We start from the raw sequence: 23,979 nt of genomic DNA, 5'->3' as shown, positions 1-23,979 counted from the left end.
GCGAGAAAGTCAAGGCGCTAGCTAAAAAGTTGTTACCCAAAAACAACTAAAAAGCAAAAAGCGAGAAAGTCAAGGCGCTAGCTAAAAGGTTGTTACCCAAAAACAACTAAAAAGCAAAAAGCGAGAAAGTCAAGGCACTAGCTAAAAAGTTGTTACCCAAAAACAACTAAAAAGCAAAAAGCGAGAAGTCAAAGCGCTAGCTAAAAAGTTGTTACCCAAAAACAACTAAAAAGCAAAAAGCGAGAAGTCAAAACGCTAGCTAAAAAGTTGTTACCCGAGAACAACTAAAAAGCATAAAAGCGGAACGAGACAATCGAAACACAAAGCATGGCATAATAAAGCTACAAGAGTAGCTAAAATAGCAGAACAGGTGTCCAAAATGTTTGCAGAAAACATCCAAAAAACAAAAAGCCCACAGGTCGGGCAAAAGCACAAAAGTACAAAAAATTACAGAGGATCAAGGCCCTTTCCAGACTCCGCATCAACACCTGGCTGAAACATGGATATCGGGACTGCAGGAACAGCACCATCGCTTGGAACCTCCATACCAACTCTATCCTCGGCCAAAGGTGAAGTCGGGTTCACGACCGGAGCCTCGGGGTCGGACACCGGAGCCTTGGGGTCGGACATCGGAACCTCATCCTCAACAGGGGCAGGAACAATCTTCCCCTCCACAACCATGTTATCCGTACTGAACAAACTGAGATCCAATTCGGGAGCAAGAACCCGGACCTGACCCCTCAAATTCACAAACATAGCATCCATACCCTTGGCCACATTATCTTCCAGCTCATAAAAGTCATCCCGAGCAGATTGCAGCTTCTCCTTCGTCTCCACAAGCTCAGCATACAGCTTGGTATAGTTCTCCGTCGCCACCCTCGCCATCTCCTCAGACGTCTTCGCCACCGCCACAGCCGCGGTAGCCCTAGTCTTCTCTTCCTCCAAAGACTCCTCCAGCTCGGCAATCCTAGCATCCTTCAGCTGACTAACCTTATCAAGCTCGGACCGGGCCTTCTCAAGTCGGGAGCTGGTCGCCCCAAGGGGAGCTTTCTTAAACTCCCGAGCAATGGCGGCATGAAGGCTAGCCATCCGAACACAACTCCGCGCCATATACTGAAAGTGATGCTCCATGGACGCATCATCAGTAGAAATAAAAGTCTGAGGAAGAATGTGCTGCTCAACCCAACCGAGAGCATCAAAATCCTTGTCATTGAAACCAGCAGGCTCTCGAGAAGTTTTCTGTTTCTTGGGGGGAGGACCCGAGGTCGAGGTCGGGGAAAGCTGACCGGGTCCGGAGGTCGGAGGATCCTGAGTTATAGCTCGGAACTGAGGGACCGGAATGGTCTTCGACCGAGTCTGAACACCAATTGTAGTCTTCTGCGGAGAAGGTCGGGGAGAAGCTTCAGCCTCGATATTCCGAGATGCCGCAGATTTCTTCGCTCGACGGAGAAACTTCATAGAATCAGCCTGAGAAGACATCTCTGCAGAAACGAAACAAAGAGGTTATCAAACAGAAAGATCAAAACAAAGTCAAAATATGAAAATGAAATCTCAAAAAGAGGTCGGGAGCTACCTAACTCGGAACGGAGAAGGCTTGGATCTCCCAACATTTTCTTCGTATCCAAGTAAGGTGCCCGACCCCATAGACTGCTCAACACACCAACGAAAGCCTGTTCCACCTCATCTAGACTCTCGAAAGTGTACTTAACCGACACCACACTCTCTTGCCAACAAAGAGGAAACGAAGGCTCCCCACTCTCATCTAAGAAAAAAGGTCGGACATCTCCAACAGCCCGGACTTTGAAGTAATAGTTTTTGAAATCGTGAAACGACTCATCATACAAAGTGCAAAATTTCCTACCCTGGTTAGCCCTAAACGAAACCCAGGACACCTTCCCAGCACCCGACCCGGCTTCGTCAGTACAAACAGATAAGAAAAAAGAGAAACAGAAGGGGAGACGCCTAAAATCTGACACAAAAGTTGGAAAAGCTTTAAAAACGCCCAAGAGTTCGGATGGAGTTGTGTAGGGGCAAGGTTACAAGACCAAAGGACCTCGGATTCCAGGTCGGTGAAAGGAAGACGGACACCTAGCTTGGAGAAGAAACAATCATAAGCATAGAAGAAAAGTTTCTCGGAACTCTCTAACGGCGGAAAACATACCCTCTCCTCGGACTCCGGGGCTGCTAACTCGTAATCCCGCTCAGACTCCCTGTTCTCACAAATACTACACTCCCTACGGAACCTAATCAGATACTCAGAATCTACAACAGACGGGACCCTTAAAGGAGCAGGATCTACCCAACCTAGACCACTCGGAATCTTGGTCGACATTGCTTGAAACACCTTTCGAGACATAAAAAAATCTTGCCTACAAAGAAAGAATACAACAGCAAGACAAAAATCACACAAAGGCAGAAAAACCAAATTCAACAAAAACAAAAGAAAGCAAAGTTCTTTTACAAACAAGAAGGTAGCAACTCGAATAACAAAAATGGATCGGAGAAAAGAGTCCCCCCACACACACACACAAAGCAATAGCGGCGCCTCTTTTCGGGGCAACCCGGGCATAGAAGATATCAGAAAAAATGGAAGACGAAGAACAGAGAGAAAGAAGAGAAGATGCTCGAAAAGAAGTGATGAATAAACAAAGAAAAATGAAGAAAGGGGCAAATAAATAAAGCCTCCACAGAGCGCCGCACGGAAATCGAGGAAGAAACGGTAACAAGCAATAAATGCTGAAACGACCGTTTTCAAATTTTGAAAAACTACTATGCCCGAGCTCGACCTTCCGAAAAAAGACGAACTCGGGCAGGGGCACTGTTCATACCCTGACCGAGCTCTCCAAAACTCGGTAAAGCTGATAGAAGGCCCGACCTCGACCCAAGGCCCACGTTCGAGGTCGGACCTCGGACAAACAGGCCAAAGAAAGGCCCATCAGAAGGAACTAAGCCCAAAACCTAAAGGCCGAAAGGGCCTGGGAAAGGCGGTTCCGCAAAGATAGAGATGAATCTCCCAAAAGATAAGATAAGATAAGAATATCTTATCCAGGGATGATCGCAGCCAACTACTATAAATACGCTGGAGCACCCAGGTATAACTCATACTCTAATTCTACTTGATATCTGCTTGGACCCATGCTAACTTAAGCATCGGAGTGTCATTGCAGGTACAACCCCCCGCCGTTCAGCACAACCAGCTCGGGTCTCAGACCCACCACCTCGGGCCTTGCCGGAAGACCGAGCTGCACGTTTCAGGTAACCCTCGGAACAGGAGGGAAACTGAAAAAGTTTACCTCACTGAAGAATGCAGTGCAGTCATTCTGAAAAGCTTACCTGAGAAGCTTAAAGATCCTGGGAGCTTTATGATACCATGCACATTAGAGGGTACTTGTACCAAGCAAGCTTTATGTGATCTTGGGGCAAGTATCAACTTAATACCTGCATCTACTATCAGAAAGCTTGGTTTAACTGAAGAAATTAAACCAACCAGGATATGTCTGCAACTTGCTGATGGCTCCATTAAATACCCATCAGGCGTGATTGAAGACATGATTGTCAAGGTTGGGCCATTTGCCTTTCCTACTGACTTTGTAGTGCTGGAAATGGAGGAGCACAAGAGTGCAACTCTCATTCTAGGAAGACCTTTCCTAGCAACTGGCCGAACCCTCATTGACGTCCAAAAAGGGGAAGTAACCTTGAGAGTCAATGAGGAGGAGTTCAAGTTGAATGTTGTCAAAGCCATGCAACATCCAGACACCCCAAATGACTGCATGAGTGTTGATATTATTGACTCTCTGGTAAGAGAGGTTAATATGGCTGAGAGTCTCGAATCAGAGCTAGAGGACATCTTTAAAGATGTTCAGCCTGAATTGGAGGAATCAGAGAAGATAATAGGACCTCTGAAAATCCCTCAAGAAGAGGAGAAACCTCCAAAACCCGAACTCAAACCATTACCACCATCCCTGAAATATGCATTTTTGGGAGAAGGTGATACCTTTCCTGTAATTATAAGCTCTACTTTAGAGCCACAGGAAGAGGAAGCACTAATTCAAGTGCTAAGGACACACAAGACAGCTCTTGGGTGGTCCATCAGTGATCTTAAGGGCATTAGCCCAGCCAGATGCATGCATAAGATCTTACTGGAGGATGACGCCAAGCCAGTGGTTCAACCACAAAGGCGGCTGAATCCAGCTATGAAAGAAGTGGTGCAGAAGGAGGTCACTAAATTACTAGAGGCTGGGATTATTTATCCTATTTCTGACAGCCCCTGGGTAAGCCCTGTTCAAGTTGTCCCTAAGAAGGGAGGCATGACAGTGGTTCATAATGAAAAAAATGAACTGGTTCCTACAAGAACAGTTACAGGGTGGCGTATGTGTATTGATTATAGAAGACTCAATACAGCCACCAGAAAGGATCATTTTCCTTTACCATTCATAGACCAAATGCTAGAAAGACTAGCAGGTCATGAATACTACTGCTTCTTGGATGGATATTCAGGTTATAATCAAATTGCAGTAGATCCCCAAGATCAGGAGAAAACGGCGTTCACATGCCCATCTGGAGTATTTGCATACAGAAGGATGCCCTTTGGCCTGTGCAATGCACCTGCAACCTTTCAGAGGTGCATGCTCTCTATTTTCTCTGATATGGTGGAAAAATTTCTGGAAGTCTTCATGGATGACTTTTCAGTATTTGGAGACTCATTCAGCTCCTGCCTTAACCATTTAGCACTTGTTCTGAAAAGATGCCAAGAGACTAACCTGGTTTTAAACTGGGAAAAATGTCACTTTATGGTGACTGAAGGAATTGTCCTTGGGCACAAAATTTCGAACAAGGGAATAGAGGTGGATCAAGCTAAGGTAGAAGTAATTGAAAAATTACCACCACCTGCCAATGTTAAGGCAATCAGAAGCTTTCTGGGGCATGCAGGATTCTATAGGAGGTTTATAAAGGATTTTTCAAAAATCGCCAAACCTCTGAGCAACCTGCTAGCTGCTGACACGCCATTTATCTTTGATGAAGAGTGTCTGCAGGCATTTGAGACTCTGAAAGCTAAATTGGTTACAACACCAATCATCTCTGCACCAGACTGGACTTTACCATTTGAGTTGATGTGTGATGCCAGTGACCATGCCATTGGTGCAGTGTTGGGACAAAGGCATGACAAGCTTCTGCACGTCATTTATTATGCTAGCCGTGTTCTAAATGACGCACAGAAGAACTACACAACCACAGAAAAAGAGCTACTTGCAGTGGTTTACGCCATTGACAAATTCAGATCCTATTTAGTAGGATCAAAAGTGATTGTGTACACTGATCATGCTGCTCTTAAATATCTACTCACAAAGCAGGATTCAAAACCCAGACTCATCAGATGGGTGTTGCTTCTGCAAGAGTTTGATATAGAAATAAGAGACAGAAAAGGGACGGAGAATCAAGTGGCAGATCACCTGTCCCGAATAGGACCGGTGGAAGGGGCGTCCCTCCCTTTCACTGAGATCTCTGAAACCTTTCCGGATGAGCAGTTGTTTGCCATCCAGGAAGTGCCATGGTTTGCAGACATTGCAAACTACAAGGCTGTGAGATTCATACCCAAAGAGTACAGTAGGGTGCAATCAAAGAAATTAATCACAGATGCAAAGTACTATCTTTGGGATGAACCATATCTCTTCAAGAGATGTGCAGACGAAGTAATCCGTAGATGTGTGCCTAAAGAAGAAGCACAGAAGATCCTTTGGCACTGCCATGGATCACAGTACGGAGGACATTTTGGAAGTGAGCGAACAGCCACAAGAGTCCTCCAAAGTGGCTTCTACTGGCCCACTCTCTACAAAGATTCCCGAGCTTTTGTGCTCAATTGTGACAGTTGCCAAAGATCAGGCAACCTACCCCACAGTTATGCCATGCCTCAGCAAGGAATCTTGGAGATTGAGTTGTTTGATGTATGGGGCATTGACTTCATGGGACCTTTCCCACCATCATACTCAAACACTTATATTCTGGTGGCAGTGGATTATGTATCCAAATGGGTGGAGGCTATTGCAACACCCACAAATGACACTAAAACAGTGTTAAAATTCCTCCAGAAACACATCTTCAGCAGATTTGGTATCCCTAGAGTGTTAATTAGTGATGGGGGCACTCATTTCTGCAATAAACAGCTTTATGCTGCTCTGGTTCGTTATGGAGTTAGTCACCGGGTAGCTACTCCATATCACCCACAGACTAATGGGCAAGCTGAAGTCTCAAATAGAGAACTCAAAAGAATCCTGGAACGGACTGTAATTAACCGTAGAAAGGATTGGGCAAGGAGCTTGGATGATGCTCTGTGGGCATACAGAACAGCATTCAAGACCCCTATAGGGACCTCTCCATACCAGCTTGTGTATGGAAAGGCATGTCACTTGCCAGTGGAACTGGAACATAAGGCCTACTGGGCAACCAGATTCCTAAACCTTGATGCCAAATTAGCTGGAGAAAAACGATTGCTCCAGTTAAATGAGCTAGAGGAGTTTAGACTCAATGCTTTCGAGAATGCAAAAATTTACAAAGAGAAAGCAAAAAGATGGCATGATAAGAAATTGTCATCCAGAGTCTTTGAGCCGGGACAGAAAGTTCTGCTATTTAATTCAAGGCTCAAATTATTCCCCGAAAAATTAAAATCCTGGTGGAGAGGTCCATATGTCATTACAAGTGTATCCCCATATGGATACATAGAGCTTCAGGATAATGACTCTAACAAAAAGTTCATTGTTAATGGACAAAGAGTTAAACATTATCTTGAAGGTAATTTCGAGCAAGAATGCTCAAGACTGAGACTTAATTGAAGATCAGTAATAGTCCAGCTAATGACATTAAAGAAGCGCTTGCTGGGAGGCAACCCAGCCAATCACAAAATTTAATTTTATTCGTATTAATTTGTTAATTGATTTTTACAGGTATATGTCAAGGTAAAATAGCAATTGGATGGATTCACAGAGTTATAAGGAAAATTGGAAGATCACTGGCGTGAAAAAGCCAGTAAGAAACATTTTGGGCGTTGAACGCCAAAAAGAAGCACCCACTGGGCGTTCAACACCAGTAAGGGTAGCCTTCTGGGCGTTAAACGCCATAAAGGAGCATCTTCTGGGCGTTAAACGCCAGAAAGAAGCACCTTCTGGGCGTTTAACGCCAGTTTGGCAGCATCCTGGGCGTTTAGAAAAACGCCCAGTAACAAAGGACTTCCTGGCGTTCAACGCCAGAAAGATGCATCAACTGGGCGTTGAACGCCCAGGAGAAGCAACATTTGGGCGTTAAACGCCCAAACCATGCAACAGTTGGGCGTTTAACGCCAGGATGGTGGGGAGGAGGTAAAATTCGTTTTTCTTCACAATTTTTCTAATTTTTTATGTTTCAATTCATGATTTCTTGCATAAACATATTTTAAATTATCATCCCTCAATCCAAATTAGTGTTCTAAAAATCCTAATTTCTAAAATCCCTTTTTCAAAAATATCAAATGTATCTTAATTTATAAAAACAAATGGTTTTCCAATCCAATCCAACTCTTTTAAAATTTGTTTTCAAAACTCAATTTTCTTTTTAAAATCTTTTTCAAAATTTAAAATTTCAGATTTATCTTTTAAAATTATTATTCATATCTTTCTCTTTTAAAATTATATCTTTTTCTTATCATATCCTTTAAAATCATATCTTCTATCTTATCTCTTTCTTATTTTTCGAAAATTTCCCACCCCCCTCCCTATATCTTGTATTCGGCGCCTTCCTCATCCTCACCATTCCACAATTGCTCTCCTCCTATCCCTCTTCTTTCTTCTCTATTGCTTGAGGACAAGCAAAGCTCTAAGTTTGGTGTGGTTATCCGTGATCATTAAATTCATGGCCCCTAGAGGAAAGCAACCCACCCCAAAGGGCAAGAAAGAGAATGCTCCAAAGCCTCTTTGGAATCAAGGGAAGTTCTTAACTAAAGAACATTCAGACCATTACTACAAGATAATGAGTCACAGATCAGTGATCCCGGAAGTCAGATTTGATCTGAAAGAAGATGAATATCCGGAGATCCAAGAGCAAATTCGAAACAGGAATTGGGAAATTCTGGCCAATCCTGAAACGAAAGTGGGGAAGAACATGGTTCAAGAATTTTATGCTAATCTATGGCAGACAGAAAGGCAAAGAATCATTGGAGCTGCTCTCTTCGACCATAAGACCTTAGTCAGAGGAAAAATCATTCATACCAATTCTGACAAGATCAGGGAGATATTCAAGATTCCTCAACTGAAAGATGACCCTGACTCCTTTAATAGGAGAATGATGAGGGTCAATAAAGGGTTGGACAAGATCCTGGAGGATATATGCATCCTTGGAGCCAAGTGGACTACCAGCACGACTGGCATCCCAGTTCAACTCAAAAGGGAAGATCTGAAACCAGTAGCCAGAGGCTGGCTGGATTTCATTGGGCGTTCCATATTGCCCACCAGCAACCGTTCTGAAGTTACCATCAAAAGAGCTGTCATGATTCACTGCATCATGCTGGGAAAGGAAGTAGAAGTCCATCAGCTGATCTCATGTGAGCTATATAAAATAGCAAACAGGAATTCTAAGGACGCCAGATTGGCTTATCCAAGCTTAATTTCTATGCTTTGCAAAGATGCTGGAGTAAAGATGGGAATAACTGAATATATCCTAATTGAAAAGCCCATTACTGGAATATCAATGGTCAGACAACAGCAACAAGATGATTCAACCAAGAGAAGAGCACCAGAAGCCCTTCCAGAACTGCCCCAATTCGAATACTGGGAACATCTTGAGGCTTCTATTTCCAGATTGCAAGAAGCTATGGATCAAATAAAGGAAGAACAGAATAATCAAAGTAGCATGATTTGCAAACTGCTCAAGGAACAGGAGGAGCAAGGGCGTGATCTAAGGGAGCTGAAGCGCCAAAAATTAATCGTTGAACAACACCCCACAGATTAGAGGAACATTTACTCCTCAAAACAACAGGTTGCTGAATTCCAATTTTTCTGCTTTAACTTAGTGATAATGTTTTTATTTTAGAAAGTTCACCTTAGGAGATATATAGTAGTAGTAATTAGTATGTTTATTTTGATTTTATATCCAATTAAGCTATAATTTATTTTTCTCATCATCATCAGGCATGAATAAAGTAGTAGATTTTTTTAGAATAAAGAAGTAATCTATATTTTTCGAGTTCTTAATAATAAAATTTATAATTAATTATATGTGGTGGCAATACTTTTTGTTCTCTGAATGAATGCTTGAACAGTGCATAATATGTACTTTGAATTTGATGAATATTGGCTCCTGAAAGGATGAGGAACACGAAAAATATTATTGATGATCTGAAAAATCATGAAATTGATTCTTGAAGCAAGAAAAAGTAGTAAAAAAAAAAAAGCCATGAGCACTAGCCAAGAGTAAAAAAAAGGGGATCCAAGGCTTTGAGCATCAATGGATAGGAGGGCCCAAGGAATTAAAATCCAGGCCTAAGCGGCTAAACCAAGCTGTCCCTAACCATATGCTTGTGGCATGCAGGTCCAAGTTACAAACTTGAGACTGAGTGGTTAAAGTCGTGATCCAAATCAAACAGAGTGTGCTTAAGAGCTCTTGATACCTCTGACTGGGGACTTTAGCAAAGCTAAGTCACAATCTGAAAAGGTTCACCTAGTCATGTGTCTGTGGCATTTATGTATCTGGTGGTAATACTGGAAAACAAAGTGCTTAGGGCCACGGCCAAGACTCATAAAATAACTGTGTTCAAGAATCAACATACTACACTAGCAGAGTCAATAATACTATCTGAATTCTGAGTTCCTAAGGATGCCAATCATTCTGAAAATTTAAAGATACAGGGGGATGCCAAAACTGTTCAGAAACAATAAGCTACAAGCCCCGCTCATCTAATAAGAATATGAGCTTCATTTAAAACTCTAAAATATTATTACTTCTTAATTTCTGTTAGAACCTATTTTATTCATCTAGTTGCTTGAGGACAAGCAACAGTTTAAGTTTGGTGTTGTGATGAGCGGATATTTTATACGCTTTTTGGGGGTAATTTCATGTAGATTTTAGCATGTTTTAGTTAGTTTTTAGGAGAATATTGTTAGTTTTTAAGCAAAAATCATATTTCTGGACTTTACTATGAGTTTGTATGTTTTTCTGTGATTCCAGGTATTTTCTGGCTGGAATTGAGGGAGCTGAGCAAAAATCTGACTTAGGCTGAAAAAGGACTGCTGATGCTGTTGGATCCTGACCTCCCTATACTCGAAATGGATTTTCTGGAGCTACAGAAGTCCAATTGGCGCGCTCTCAATGGCGTTGGAAAGTAGACATCCAGGGCTTTCCAGCAATATATAATAGTCCATACTTTGCGCAAGAATATACGACGTAACTTGGCGTTAAACGCCAAGTTCATGCTGCTGTCTGGAGTTAAACGCCAGAAAAACGTCATGATCCGGAGTTGAACGCCCAAAACACGTCATAACCTGGAGTTTAACGCCAAGAAAGGCCTCTACTCGTGGATAGCTTTAATCTCAGCCCCAGCACACACCAAGTGGGCCCCAGAAGTGGATTTCTGCACCAATTATCTTAGTTTATTCATTTTCTGTAAACCTAGGTTACTAGTTTACTATTTAAACAACTTTTACAGACATTTCTTGTACCTCATGACATTTTCAGATCTAAATTACATACTTTTTGATGGCATGAGTCTCTAAACTCCATTGTTGGGGGTGAGGAGCTCTGCAGCGTCTCGATGATTTAATACAATTCCTTTGTTTTCCATTCAAACACGCTTGTTCTTATCTAAGATGTTTATTCGCGCTTAATTGTGAAGAAGGTGATGATCCGTGACACTCATCACCTTCCTCAATCCATGAACGTGTGCCTGACAACCACCTCCGTTCTACATCAGATTGAATGAATATCTCTTAGATTCCTTAATCAGAATCTTCGTGGTATAAGCCGGATTGATGGCGGCATTCATGAGAATCCGGAAAGTCTAAACCTTGTCTGTGGTATTCCGAGTAGGATTCCGGGATTGAATGACTGTGACGTGCTTCAAACTCCTGAGGGCTGGGCGTTAGTGACAGACGCAAAAGAATCAATGGATTCTATTCCAACCTGATTGAGAACCGACAGATGATTAGCCGTGCTGTGACAGAGCATAGGAACGTTTTCACTGAGAGGATGGGAAGTAGCCATTGACAACGGTGACACCCTACATAGAGCTTGCCATGGAAGGAGCCTTGCGTGTGTTGAAGGATTTCAAGGAAGAGTTGAAGTCAAGGGACAAAGCATCTCCAAAACTCCAACATGTTTCTCATTACTGCACAACAAGTAACACTGTTATTCTCTTTTATTTTTATAATCAAATCTGGTAATTTCACTTTTAATTCTATTGGCTTCCTGGCTAAGATTAATAAAATAAACATTGATTGCTTCAAGCCAATAATCTCCGTGGGATCGACCCTTACTCACGTAAGGTATTACTTGGACGACCCAGTGCACTTGCTGGTTAGTTGTGCGAATCACAAATTCGTGCACCAATGTCCTAACCATTCACTAATTGACTTAGTGAGAGCTAGAGTCAATGGATCCCAATTATGAATCATTTGGACATTAGTAACTCAAGGGTTCCTAAGTTACCATCCAAAGCCAAGAACATAAAAATCTACTCTAACATCCTTCCAAGTATTTTGTCAAACACTTGGAAGGCATAAAAGGGGAAAGCATAGTAAATTGCAAGAATTAATAAAACCTACTACTACCCAATACAAGTAATCAACACTAACAATTAAAGAAAGCAAAATTAACATGAAATACCTCAAATTGCATTAAAGGAAATTGAAATTGACAAGAGTGTTCATAACATAAACATACTAAAAATGAGAAATTAACAAGAGAAGAAAGGAAAATCAAGACATTACAACAAGGAATTGTAAAGAGAACAAGATGAAAACATGAAATTAAACCTAGATCTTAGAAAAATTAACCTAATCCTAACCTAATTCTAGAGAGAAGAGAGAGCTTCTCTCTCTAGAAAACTAACTAAAGGCTCATCATAACTACACTAAGTGCTCCCCCTTGACTCCTCTTGTATTCTGCATGTAATAGCTTCAGAAATGAGTTGGATTTGGGCCTAGGCAGCTCATAAATCAACCCCAACATTTTCACTTTAATGAGGTCATGTGCGAGCATCGACGCGTACGCATGGGTCACGCGTACGCATCTCTTGACAATTTTCCATCCACGCGTACACGTCTGTTACGCGTACGCGTCGCCATGCAACTTCATATCCACGTGTGCGCGTCTGTTGCGCATACGTGTCGGTGGTGCATTCCAAATCCTTTATTTTCCATGAGTTCTCCACTTTGCATGCTGGTGCACGAAATTGCAATAACACTTTTGCAATCCCGCACAACTAACCAGCAAGTGCACTGGGTCGTCCAAGTAATACCTTGCGTGAGCAAGGGTCGATCCCACGGAGATTGTCGGCTTGAATCAAGCTATGGTTATCTTGTAAATCTTAGTCAGGATATCAGAAATTATCAGGATTGATTGTGAAAAGCAAAAGAACATGAAATGGTTACTTGTTTTGCAGTAATGGAGAATAGGTTGAGGTTTGGAGATGCTCCATCTTCTGAATCTCTGCTTTCCTACTGTCTTCTTCATCAAACACGCAAGTCTCCTTCCATGGCAAGCTGTGTGTAGGGTTTCACCGTTGTCAGTGGCTACCTCCCATCCTCTCATTGGAACGATTCCTAATGCCCTGTCACGGCACGGCATTCCATATGTCGGTTCTCAATCAGACCGGAGTAGAATCCAGTGATTCTTTTGGCGTCTGTCACTAACGCCCCGCCTTCAGGAGATTGAAGCACGTCACAGTCATTCAGTCATTGAATCCTACTCAGAATACCACAGACAAGGTTTAGACCTTCCGGATTCTCTTGAATGCCGCCATCAGTCTAGCTTATACCACGAAGATTCCGATAAAAGAATCCAAGAGATAACTACTTAATCTAAGGTAGAACAGAGGTGGTTGTCAGGCACATGTTCATAGTTGAGAATGATGATGATTGTCACTGATCATCACATTCATCCGGATTAAGAACAAGTATTATCTTAGAATGGAAGCAAGCATGATTGAATGAGAAACAGTAGTAATTGCATTAATCCATCAAGACACAGCAGAGCTCCTCACCCCCAACCATGGGGTTTAGAGACTCATGCTGTGGAAGAAAAGGTGTACAATGTCATAAGGTCGCATTCCGTTCTGACTACAAAGTCAAAAGGTCCTATAAGTAGTAAACTAGTATCCTAAGGTTTACAGAAATGAGTAAATGACAGAAAAATCCACTTCCGGGCCCACTTGGTGTGTGCTTGGGCTGAGCATTGAAGCTTTTATGTGTAGAGACGTTTTCTAGAGTTAAACGCCAGTTCTCATGCCAGTTTGGGCGTTTAACTCCAAGTTTTATGCCAGTTCCGGCGTTTAACGCTGGAATTTCTGAGGCCGGTTTGCTACGCAGGTTTGGGCCATCAAATCTTGGGCAAAGTATGGACTATTATATTGCTGGAAAGCCCTGGATGTCTACTTTCCAACGCCGTTGAGAGCGCGCCAATTGGGCTTCTGTAGCTCCAGAAAATCCGCTTCGAGTGCAGGGAGGTCAGAATCCAACAGCATCTGCAGTCCTTTTCAGTCTCTGGATCAGATTTTTGCTCAGAACCTTCAATTTCAGTCAGAAAATACCTGAAATCACAGAAAAACACACAAACTCATAGTAAAGTCCAGAAAAGTGAATTTTAATTAAAAACTAAGAAAAATATACTAAAAACTAACTAAAAGATACTAAAAACATACTAAAAACAATGCCAAAAAGTGTACAAATTATCCGCTCATCACAACACCAAACTTAAATTGTTGCTTGTCCCCAAGCAACTGAAAATCAAAATAGGATAAAAAGAAGAGAATATACTATAGATTCCAAAATATCAAAGAAACATAGTTCCAATTAGATGAGCGGGACTAGTAGCTTTTTGCCTCCGAACAGTTTTGGCATCTCACTCTATCCTTTGAAGTTCAGAATGATTGGCATCTATGAGAACTCAGAACTCAGATAATATTATTGATTCTCCTAGTTAGGTATATTGATTCTTGAACATAGCCAGTGTATGAGTCATGGCTGTGGCCTAAAGCACTCTGTCTTCCAGTATTACCACCGGATACATACATGCCACAGACACATAATTGGGTGAACCTTTTTAGATTGTGACTCAGCTTTGCTAAAGTCCCCAATTAGAGGTGTCCAGGGTTCTTAAGCACACTCTTGTTGCCTTGGAACACAACTTTATTTCCTTCTTTTTTTTTTTTCGAAATTTTTTTTTTTTTGACTGCTTTTCTTGCTTCAAGAATCAATTTGATGATTTTTCAGATCCTCAATAACAGTTCTCTTTCTCTTCATTCTTTCAAGAGCCAACAATTTTAACATTCTTAAAACAACAAATTCAAAAGACATATGCACTGTTCAAGCATTCATTCAGAAAACAAAAAGCATTGTCACCACATCAAACTAATTCAACTAGTTTCAGAGATAAATTTCGAAACCCTGTACTTCTTGTTCTTTTGTGATTAAAGCATTTTTCTTTTAAGAGAGGTGATGGATTCATAGGACATTCATAACTTTAAGGCATAACTTTAATTTTATTAATTATGAATTAAAAACAAGACTCAAAAATAGATATAGAATGAGACTAAAAAAAAACGAAAAATAAAAACAAAATAAAGGAAAATAAAAAAAACGAAAAACAGAGGCTCCTAATGATAGAGGTTTTCACAGAGTTAGGACTCAACAACCTTGATTTTGAGAAGTGGATGCTCCCTCAGCTTGAGAGGAGAGCTTTTGGCGTTTCAACTCTTGGAGTTCACGCCCCTGCTTCTCTTGTTCCTTCAGCAATTTGCAGAGCATGCAATTCTGATTCTGCTGTTCTTCCTTCAGTTGCTCCATAGTCTCTTGCAGCTTGTTAATAGATGCTTCTAGGCTGGACCAGTAGTCAATTCTTGGGAATTCAGGGAGGAATTCCTGCGCCCTCCTCTTGATGGAGTTGTCTTGCACTTGTCCTTCCATTGACTTCTTGGTGATTGGGTGTTCAATGGGTATGAACTCATCTACTCCCATCTTCACCCCAGCCTCTTTACAGAGCAAGGAAATCAAGCTTGGGTAAGCCAGTTTGGCCTCAGTGGAATTCTTATTTGCAATGGTGTAGATCTCACAAGCAATCACATGATGAACCTCCACTTCTTTTCCAAGTATAATGCAGTGAATCATCACTGCTCTCTTGATGGTGACCTCAGAACGGTTGCTAGTGGGCAATATGGAACGCCCAATAAAGTCTAGCCAACCTCTTGCAATTGGCTTGAGGTCTCCCCTCTTGAGTTGGTTTGGGACACCCTTTGAATTGGTTATCCACTTAGTCCCAGGGAGGCAGATGTCCTCTAGAACTTGATCCAAACCTTTATCTACTCTCACCATCCTCCTATTGAAGGAATCAGGATCATCTTGTAGTTGAGGTAGTTTGAAGATTTCTCTTATTTTGTCCAGATGGAAGTACATAACTTTCCCTCTGACCATGGTTCTGTGGGTATGGTAAGCGGTTCCAGTCATTCTTTGCTTATCTGTTAGCCACAGATTTGAGTAGAATTCCTGAACCATGTTCCTTCCAACCTTTGTCTCAGGATTGGTCAGAACTTCCCAACCTCTGTTTCGAATTTGCTCTTGGATCTCCGGATATTCATCTTCTTTCATATCAAATTTAACTTCCGGGATCACTGACCTCAGACCCATTATTTTGTGATAATGGTCTTCATGTTCTTTGGTTAAGAACTTCTCTACATTCCAAAGATTCTTTGGATTAGTCTCTTTCTTTCCTCTTGAGTTGGTTTGTTTTCCCTTGGGAGCCATGATCTTGATAGATCTTAGCTTAGTGATCACGGAAAAGCACACCAAACTTAGAGGTTTTGCTTGTCCTCAAGCAAAAAGAAAAGAAAGAAGAGAAGAGAGAGAGAGAGAGGAAATTCGAATGGTGTGAGGAAGGAGGGGTGAGGAACGTTCATTTATAGAGTGGGGGGAGGAGAATTTCGAAAACAAAAGAGAGATTTGAAAGGAAATTTGAAAAGATTTTGAAAAAAATTTGAGAAAAGGGTGAGTTTTTGAAGAAGATTTGAGATTATTTTGAAATAGATTTGAAGAATGGTTTTGATTTGTGAAGATTTGAAAGTGAATGATGAAAGGTTGAAGTGCATTTATGTAGAAGATTATGGGTAAAAAGAGGAAAGTTTGAAAAAATTTGAGTTGAAAACAAAAATGTGGTCCCCCCCACCTTTCTGGCGTTAAACGCCCAGAATGGCACCCATTCTGGCGTTTAACGCCCACTTGGCACCCTTTTTGGGCGTTTAACGCCCAGCCAGGTACCCTGGCTGGCGTTAAACGCCAGAAAACCTTCCTCACTGGGCGTTTTTCTGAACGCCCAGTGATGCTGCACACCTGGCGTTAAACGCCCAGAATGGTACCCATTCTGGCGTTTAACGCCCAGAATGGTACCATTACTGGCGTTAAACGCCCAGAATGGTACCATTACTGGCGTTAAACGCCCAGAATGGTACCCATTCTGGCGTTTAACGTCCAAAATGCACCTTACTGGCGTTTTTTCGCCAGTAAGCTCATTTTCTCTGCTTTTTGAGCTGAATCCTTCTGTAACTCTGTGAATTCCTTCATTTTTTGATATTTGCCTCTGTAAGAACAAATCATACAACCTACTAATGACTGGGTTGCCTCCCAGTAAGCGCTTCTTTACTGTCTTTAGCTGGACTTTCACTGAGAATCACTCTAGTCTCAGTTTTGAGCACTCCTGCTCAAAGTTTCCTTCAAGATAATGTTTGATTCTCTGTCCATTAACAATGAACTTCTTATCAGAATCAATATCCTGAAGCTCAACATATCCATATGGTGACACTCCTGTAATCACATATGGACCCCCCCAACGGGATTTGAGTTTTCCTGGAAACAGTTTGAGCCTAGAGTTGAAGAGCAGAACTTTTTGTCCTGGCTCAAAGACTCTGGTTGACAATTTCCTGTCATGCCATTTCTTTGCCTTTTCCTTATAGATTTTTGCATTTTCAAGGCATTGAGTCTGAACTCCTCTAGCTCATTCAGCTGTAGCAGTCTTTTTCACCAGCTAACTGTGCATCCATGTTTAGGAATCTGGTTGCCCAGTAGGCTTTATGTTCCAGTTCCACAGGCAAATGGCAGGCCTTCCCATACACCAATTGGTATGGAGAGGTGCCTATAGGAGTCTTGAATGCTGTTCTGTATGCCCACAGAGCATCATCCAAGCTCTTTGCCCAATCCTTTCTTCGGGCCATTACAGTCCGTTCTAGGATTCTTTTTAGTTCTCTGTTAGAGACCTCTGCTTGCCCATTTGTCTGTGGATGATACGGAGTTGCCACTTTGTGGCTAATTCCATATCTGACCATAGCAGAGTATAGTTGTTTATTGCAGAAATGAGTGCCCCCATCACTGATTAGCACTTTGGGAACGCCAAATCTGCTGAAAATGTTCTTCTGGAGGAATTTCAGTACGGTCTTAGTATCATTAGTGGGTGTAGCAATTGCTTCTACCCACTTAGATACATAGTCCACTGCCACCAGAATGTAAGTGTTTGAGTATGATGGTGGGAATGGCCCCATGAAGTCAATTCCCCATACATCAAACAGCTCTATCTCTAATATCCCTTGTTGAGGCATGGCATATCCATGAGGCAGGTTACCAGCTCTTTGGCAACTGTCACAGTTACGCACAAACTCTCGGGAATCTTTATAGAGAGTGGGCCAGTAGAAGCCACATTGGAGGACTTTAGTGGCTGTTCGCTCACTTCCAAAATGTCCTCCATACTGTGATCCATGGCAGTGCCATAGGATCCTCTGTGCTTCTTCTCTGGGTACACACCTGCGGATCACTCCGTCAGCACATCTCTTAAAGAGATATGGTTCATCCCAAAGGTAGTACTTGGCATCTGAAATTAATTTCTTTCTCTGCATGTAACTGTACTCTTTGGGTATGAACCTCACAGCTTTATAGTTTGCAATGTCTGCAAACCATGGAGCTTCCTGAATGGCAAATAATTGCTCATCTGGGAAAGTCTCAGAAATCTCAGTAGAAGGGAGGGACGCCCCAACTACTGGCTCTATTCTGGACAGATGATTAGCTACCTGATTCTCTGTCCCTTTTCTGTCTCTTATTTCTATATCAAACTCTTGCAGAAGCAACACCCATCTGATAAGCCTGGGTTTTGAATCCTGCTTTGTGAGTAAGTATTTAAGAGCAGCATGGTCAGTGTACACAATCACTTTGGATCCTACTAGGTAGGATCTAAACTTGTCAATGGCATAAACCACTGCAAGTAATTCTTTTTCTGTGGTTGTGTAATTCTTCTGTGCATCATTTAGAACACGGCTGGCATAATAAATGACATGCAGAAGTTTATTATGCCTCTGTCCCAACACTGCACCAATGGCATGATCACTGGCATCACACATTAATTCAAATGGTAATGCCCAATCTGGTGCAGAGATAACTGGTGCTGTGACCAGCTTAGCTTTCAGGGTCTCAAATGCCTGCAGACACTCATTATCAAAGATAAATGGAGTGTCAGCAGCTAGCAGATTACTCAGAGGTTTGGCAATTTTCGAAAAATCCTTGATAAACCTTCTGTAAAATCCTGCATGTCCCAGAAATCTTCTGATTGCCTTAACATTGGCAGGTGGTGGTAATTTTTCAATTACCTCTACCTTTGCCTTATCCACCTCTATTCCCCTGCTTGAAATTTTGTGCCCAAGGACAATTCCTTCAGTCACCATAAAATGACATTTCTCCCAGTTTAAAACCAGGTTAGTCTCTTGGCATCTTTTCAGGACAAGTGATAGGTGGTTAAGACAGGAGCTGAATGAGTCTCCATATACTGAAAAGTCATCCATGAAGACTTCTAGAAATTTCTCTACCATGTCTGAGAAGATAGAGAGCATGCACCTTTGGAAGGTTGCAGGTGCATTGCACAGACCAAAAGGCATTCTCCTATAGGCAAACACGCCTGAAGGGCAGGTGAATGCTGTTTTCTCTTGGTCCTGAGGGTCTACTGCAATTTGGTTGTAGCCTGAATAGCCATCCAAAAAGCAGTAATAATCATGGCCAGCTAGTCTTTCTAGCATTTGGTCTATGAATGGTAAAGGAAAATGATCCTTTCTGGTGGCTGTATTGAGCCTTCTGTAGTCAATACACATGCGCCACCCTGTGACTGTCCTTGTGGGAACCAGTTCATTTTTTTCATTATGAACCACTGTCATGCCTCCCTTTTTGGGAACAACTTGGACAGGGCTCACCCAGGGGCTATCAGAAATAGGATAAATGATCCCAGCCTCTAGTAATTTAGTGACCTCTTTCTGCACCACCTCCTTCATGGCTGGATTTAGCCTCCTCTGTGGTTGAACCACTGGTTTGGCATTATCCTCCAACAGGATCTTGTGCATGCATCTAGCTGGGCTAATGCCCTTAAGATCACTTATGGACCACCCAAGAGCTGTCTTGTGTGTCCTTAGCACTTGAATCAGTGCTTCCTCTTCCTGTGAATTTAAAGCAGAGCTTATAATCACTGGAAAAGTGTCACCCTCTCCCAGAAATGCATATTTCAAGGATGATGGTAATGGTTTGAGTTCAGGCTTGGGAGGCTTATCCTCCTCCTGAGGAATTTTCGAAAATTCCTTTACTTCCTCTAGTTCTTCTTGATCAGGTTGAGCATCTTTGAAGATGTCCTCAAGTTCTGATTCTAGGCTTTCAGCCATATTGATTTCTTCTACCAGAGAATCAATAATGTCAACGTCCATGCAGTCTTCTGGTGTGTCTGGATGCTGCATAGCTTTCACAGCATTCAACTTGAACTCATCCTCATTGACTCTCAGGGTTACTTCCCCTTTATGTACATCAATGAGAGTTCGTCCAGTTGCTAGGAAAGGTCTTCCTAGAATGAGAGTTGCACTTTTGTGCTCTTCCATTTCCAGCACCACAAAGTCAGTTGGAAAGGCAAATGGCCCAACCTTGACAATCATGTCCTCTATTATGCCTGATGGGTGTTTAATGGAACCATCAGCGAGTTGGAGGCATATCCTGGTTGGTTTGACTTCTCCAGTCAACCCAAGCTTTCTGATAGTGGATGCAGGTATTAGATTGATGCTTGCTCCAAGATCACATAGGGCTATCTTGGTGCAGGCGCCTTCTAATGTGCAGGGTATCATAAAGCTTCCAGGATCTTGAAGCTTTTCTGGTAAGCTTTTCAAAATGACTGCACTGCATTCTTCAGTGAGAAACACTTTTTCAGTTTCTCTCCAATTCTTCTTATGGCTTAAGATCTCTTTCATGAACTTAGCATAAGAGGGTATTTGCTCAAGTGCCTCTGCAAACGGAATCTTTATTTCAAGAGTCCTTAGATAGTCTGCAAAGCGGGCAAATTGCTTATCCTGTTCCGCTTTGCGGAGTTTCTGAGGATAAGGCATCTTGGCTTGATATTCTTCAACCTTAGATGCTGCAGGTTTATTCCTTACAGAAATGGTTGAAGAGGCCTTGTTAGGGGGATAATCATCAGAACTCTCAGGTGCCTGATTCTCCTTGGGCGTTTGAACGCCAGGAGTGGATGAAGTTTGGGCGTTAAATGCCAACTTCTCCCCCTTTTCTGGCGTTTGAACGCCAGAACTGGGCAGGGAATGGGCGTTTAACGCCAGCTTTCCTCCCTGTTCTGGCGTTTGAACGCCAGTATTGGGCAAGGAATGGGCGTTTAACGCCAACTTTCCTTCCCTTTCTGGCGTTTGAACGCCAATAATATTCCTCTCTGGGCTCTTACTGTCCTCAGAGGGATTTTGAACAGTGGCTTGGTCATCCTCTGTCAACTGTTCCTTAATTGACTTCTTGCTCTTTTGAGCAGTGGCATTCAGTGTTTTTCCACTCCTCAGTTGAACTGCTTGACATTCCTCTGTTATTTGTTTAGATATTTGCTGTTTTGCTTGATTCAACTGCAGTTCTATGCTCTTGTTAGCAACCTTAGTATCATGGAGCATTTCTTTAAATTCTGCTAACTGTTCTGTCATCAGGAGCAATTGTTGATTAAGCTCATTCATCTGTTCTTGAGGATCAGGATCATTGACTACTGCCATGACCTCTTCTTGTGGAACGAATTCCTTGCTAGAATATAAGTATTGGTTTCTAGCAACAATGTCTATAAGCTCTTGAGCTTCTTCAATTGTCTTTCTCATGTGTATAGATCCACCAGCTGAGTGGTCTAAAGACATCTGAGCTTTTTCTGTAAGCCCATAGTAGAAGATGTCTAACTGTACCCACTCTGAAAACATTTCAGAGGGGCATTTTCTGAGCATACTTCTATACCTCTCCCAGGCATCATAAAGGGATTCATTATCCTCTTGTTTAAAGCCTTGGATGTCCAGCCTTAGCTGTGTCATCCTTTTTGGAGGGTAAAAATGATTCAGGAATTTTTCTGATAACTGTTTCCATGTCTTTATGCTTGCTGTAGGTTGGTTATTCAACCACCTTTTTGCTTGATCTTTTACAGCAAATGGAAACAGTAACAGTCTGTAGACATCCTGATCTACCTCTTTATCATGTATTGTGTCAGCAATTTGTAAGAACTGTGCCAGAAACTCAGTAGGTTCTTCCTCTGGAAGACCGGAATACTGGCAATTTTGCTGCACTATGATAATGAGTTGAGGGTTTAGCTCAAAGCTGCTTGCTTTGATGGGAGGTACACAGATGCTACTCCCATATGCAGCTGTATTGGGGTTGGCATAGGACCCCAGAGTCCTTCTGGACTGGTTAATTCCACTTAAGTCCATAATGGACAAAAGGGAAATGATAACAATTGCAAAGAGATAAATTTTGTTTGTTTTTTTTTTTTTTGAAATAACCGAAAAATAAAAATAAAAAAAAAAACAAAAAGGAAATTTAAAATAAAAATTCGAAAGTCAAAAGGAAAATAAAATAAGATTTCGAAAATTAGAAAGAAAATAAGATCAAAGCAAATTGAGAACCGAATCAATTAGTAAAAAAAAAAAGATTTTGAAAACAGCAATTAAGAAGATATGATTGAAAAATTTTTATGAAAAAGATTTGATTTTTAAAAAGAGTAAAGAGAAAAACACAAAAAGACACCAAACTTAAAATTTTTAGAAAATCAAACACTAAATTTTCGAAAATTTTAAGAGAAAAACACAAAGAGGACACCAAACTTAGAATTTTTATGAATCAAAAAGGGACTAAGATTATAAAAAAACGAAAATTTTAAAAGAAAAACAAAAGCATGCAATTGACACCAAACTTAGAATATAAAACTAGACTCAACTAAAAGACTCTAAACCAACAAAAAGAAAACAGTCCTAATCTAAGCAACAAGATAAGCCGTCACTTGTCCAAACTCGAACAATCCCCGGCAACGGCGCCAAAAACTTGGTGCACGAAATTGCAATAACACTTTTGCAATCCCGCACAACTAACCAGCAAGTGCACTGGGTCGTCCAAGTAATACCTTGCGTGAGCAAGGGTCGATCCCACGGAGATTGTCGGCTTGAATCAAGCTATGGTTATCTTGTAAATCTTAGTCAGGATATCAGAAATTATCAGGATTGATTGTGAAAAGCAAAAGAACATGAAATGGTTACTTGTTTTGCAGTAATGGAGAATAGGTTGAGGTTTGGAGATGCTCCATCTTCTGAATCTCTGCTTTCCTACTGTCTTCTTCATCAAACACGCAAGTCTCCTTCCATGGCAAGCTGTGTGTAGGGTTTCACCGTTGTCAGTGGCTACCTCCCATCCTCTCATTGGAACGATTCCTAATGCCCTGTCACGGCACGGCATTCCATATGTCAGTTCTCAATCAGACCGGAGTAGAATCCAGTGATTCTTTTGGCGTCTGTCACTAACGCCCCGCCTTCAGGAGATTGAAGCACGTCACAGTCATTCAGTCATTGAATCCTACTCAGAATACCACAGACAAGGTTTAGACCTTCCGGATTCTCTTGAATGCCGCCATCAGTCTAGCTTATACCACGAAGATTCCGATAAAAGAATCCAAGAGATAACTACTTAATCTAAGGTAGAACAGAGGTGGTTGTCAGGCACATGTTCATAGTTGAGAATGATGATGATTGTCACTGATCATCACATTCATCCGGATTAAGAACAAGTATTATCTTAGAATGGAAGCAAGCATGATTGAATGAGAAACAGTAGTAATTGCATTAATCCATCAAGACACAGCAGAGCTCCTCACCCCCAACCATGGGGTTTAGAGACTCATGCTGTGGAAGAAAAGGTGTACAATGTCATAAGGTCGCATTCCGTTCTGATTACAAAGTCAAAAGGTCCTATAAGTAGTAAACTAGTATCCTAAGGTTTACAGAAATGAGTAAATGACAGAAAAATCCACATCCGGGCCCACTTGGTGTGTGCTTGGGCTGAGCATTGAAGCTTTTATGTGTAGAGACGTTTTCTGGAGTTAAACGCCAGTTCTCATGCCAGTTTGGGCGTTTAACTCCAAGTTTTATGCCAGTTCCGGCGTTTAACGCTGGAATTTCTGAGGCCGGTTTGCTACGCAGGTTTGGGCCATCAAATCTTGGGCAAAGTATGGACTATTATATATTGCTGGAAAGCCCTGGATGTCTACTTTCCAACGCCGTTGAGAGCGCGCCAATTGGGCTTCTGTAGCTCCAGAAAATCCGCTTCGAGTGCAGGGAGGTCAGAATCCAACAGCATCTGCAGTCCTTTTCAGTCTCTGGATCAGATTTTTGCTCAGAACCTTCAATTTCAGTCAGAAAATATCTGAAATCACAGAAAAACACACAAACTCATAGTAAAG

The sequence above is a fragment of the Arachis stenosperma genome, chromosome 2 (genome assembly GCF_014773155.1).
Source record: "Arachis stenosperma cultivar V10309 chromosome 2, arast.V10309.gnm1.PFL2, whole genome shotgun sequence".
Classification (NCBI taxonomy): Eukaryota; Viridiplantae; Streptophyta; class Magnoliopsida; order Fabales; family Fabaceae; genus Arachis; species Arachis stenosperma.
This window is presented reverse-complemented; position numbering follows the sequence as displayed.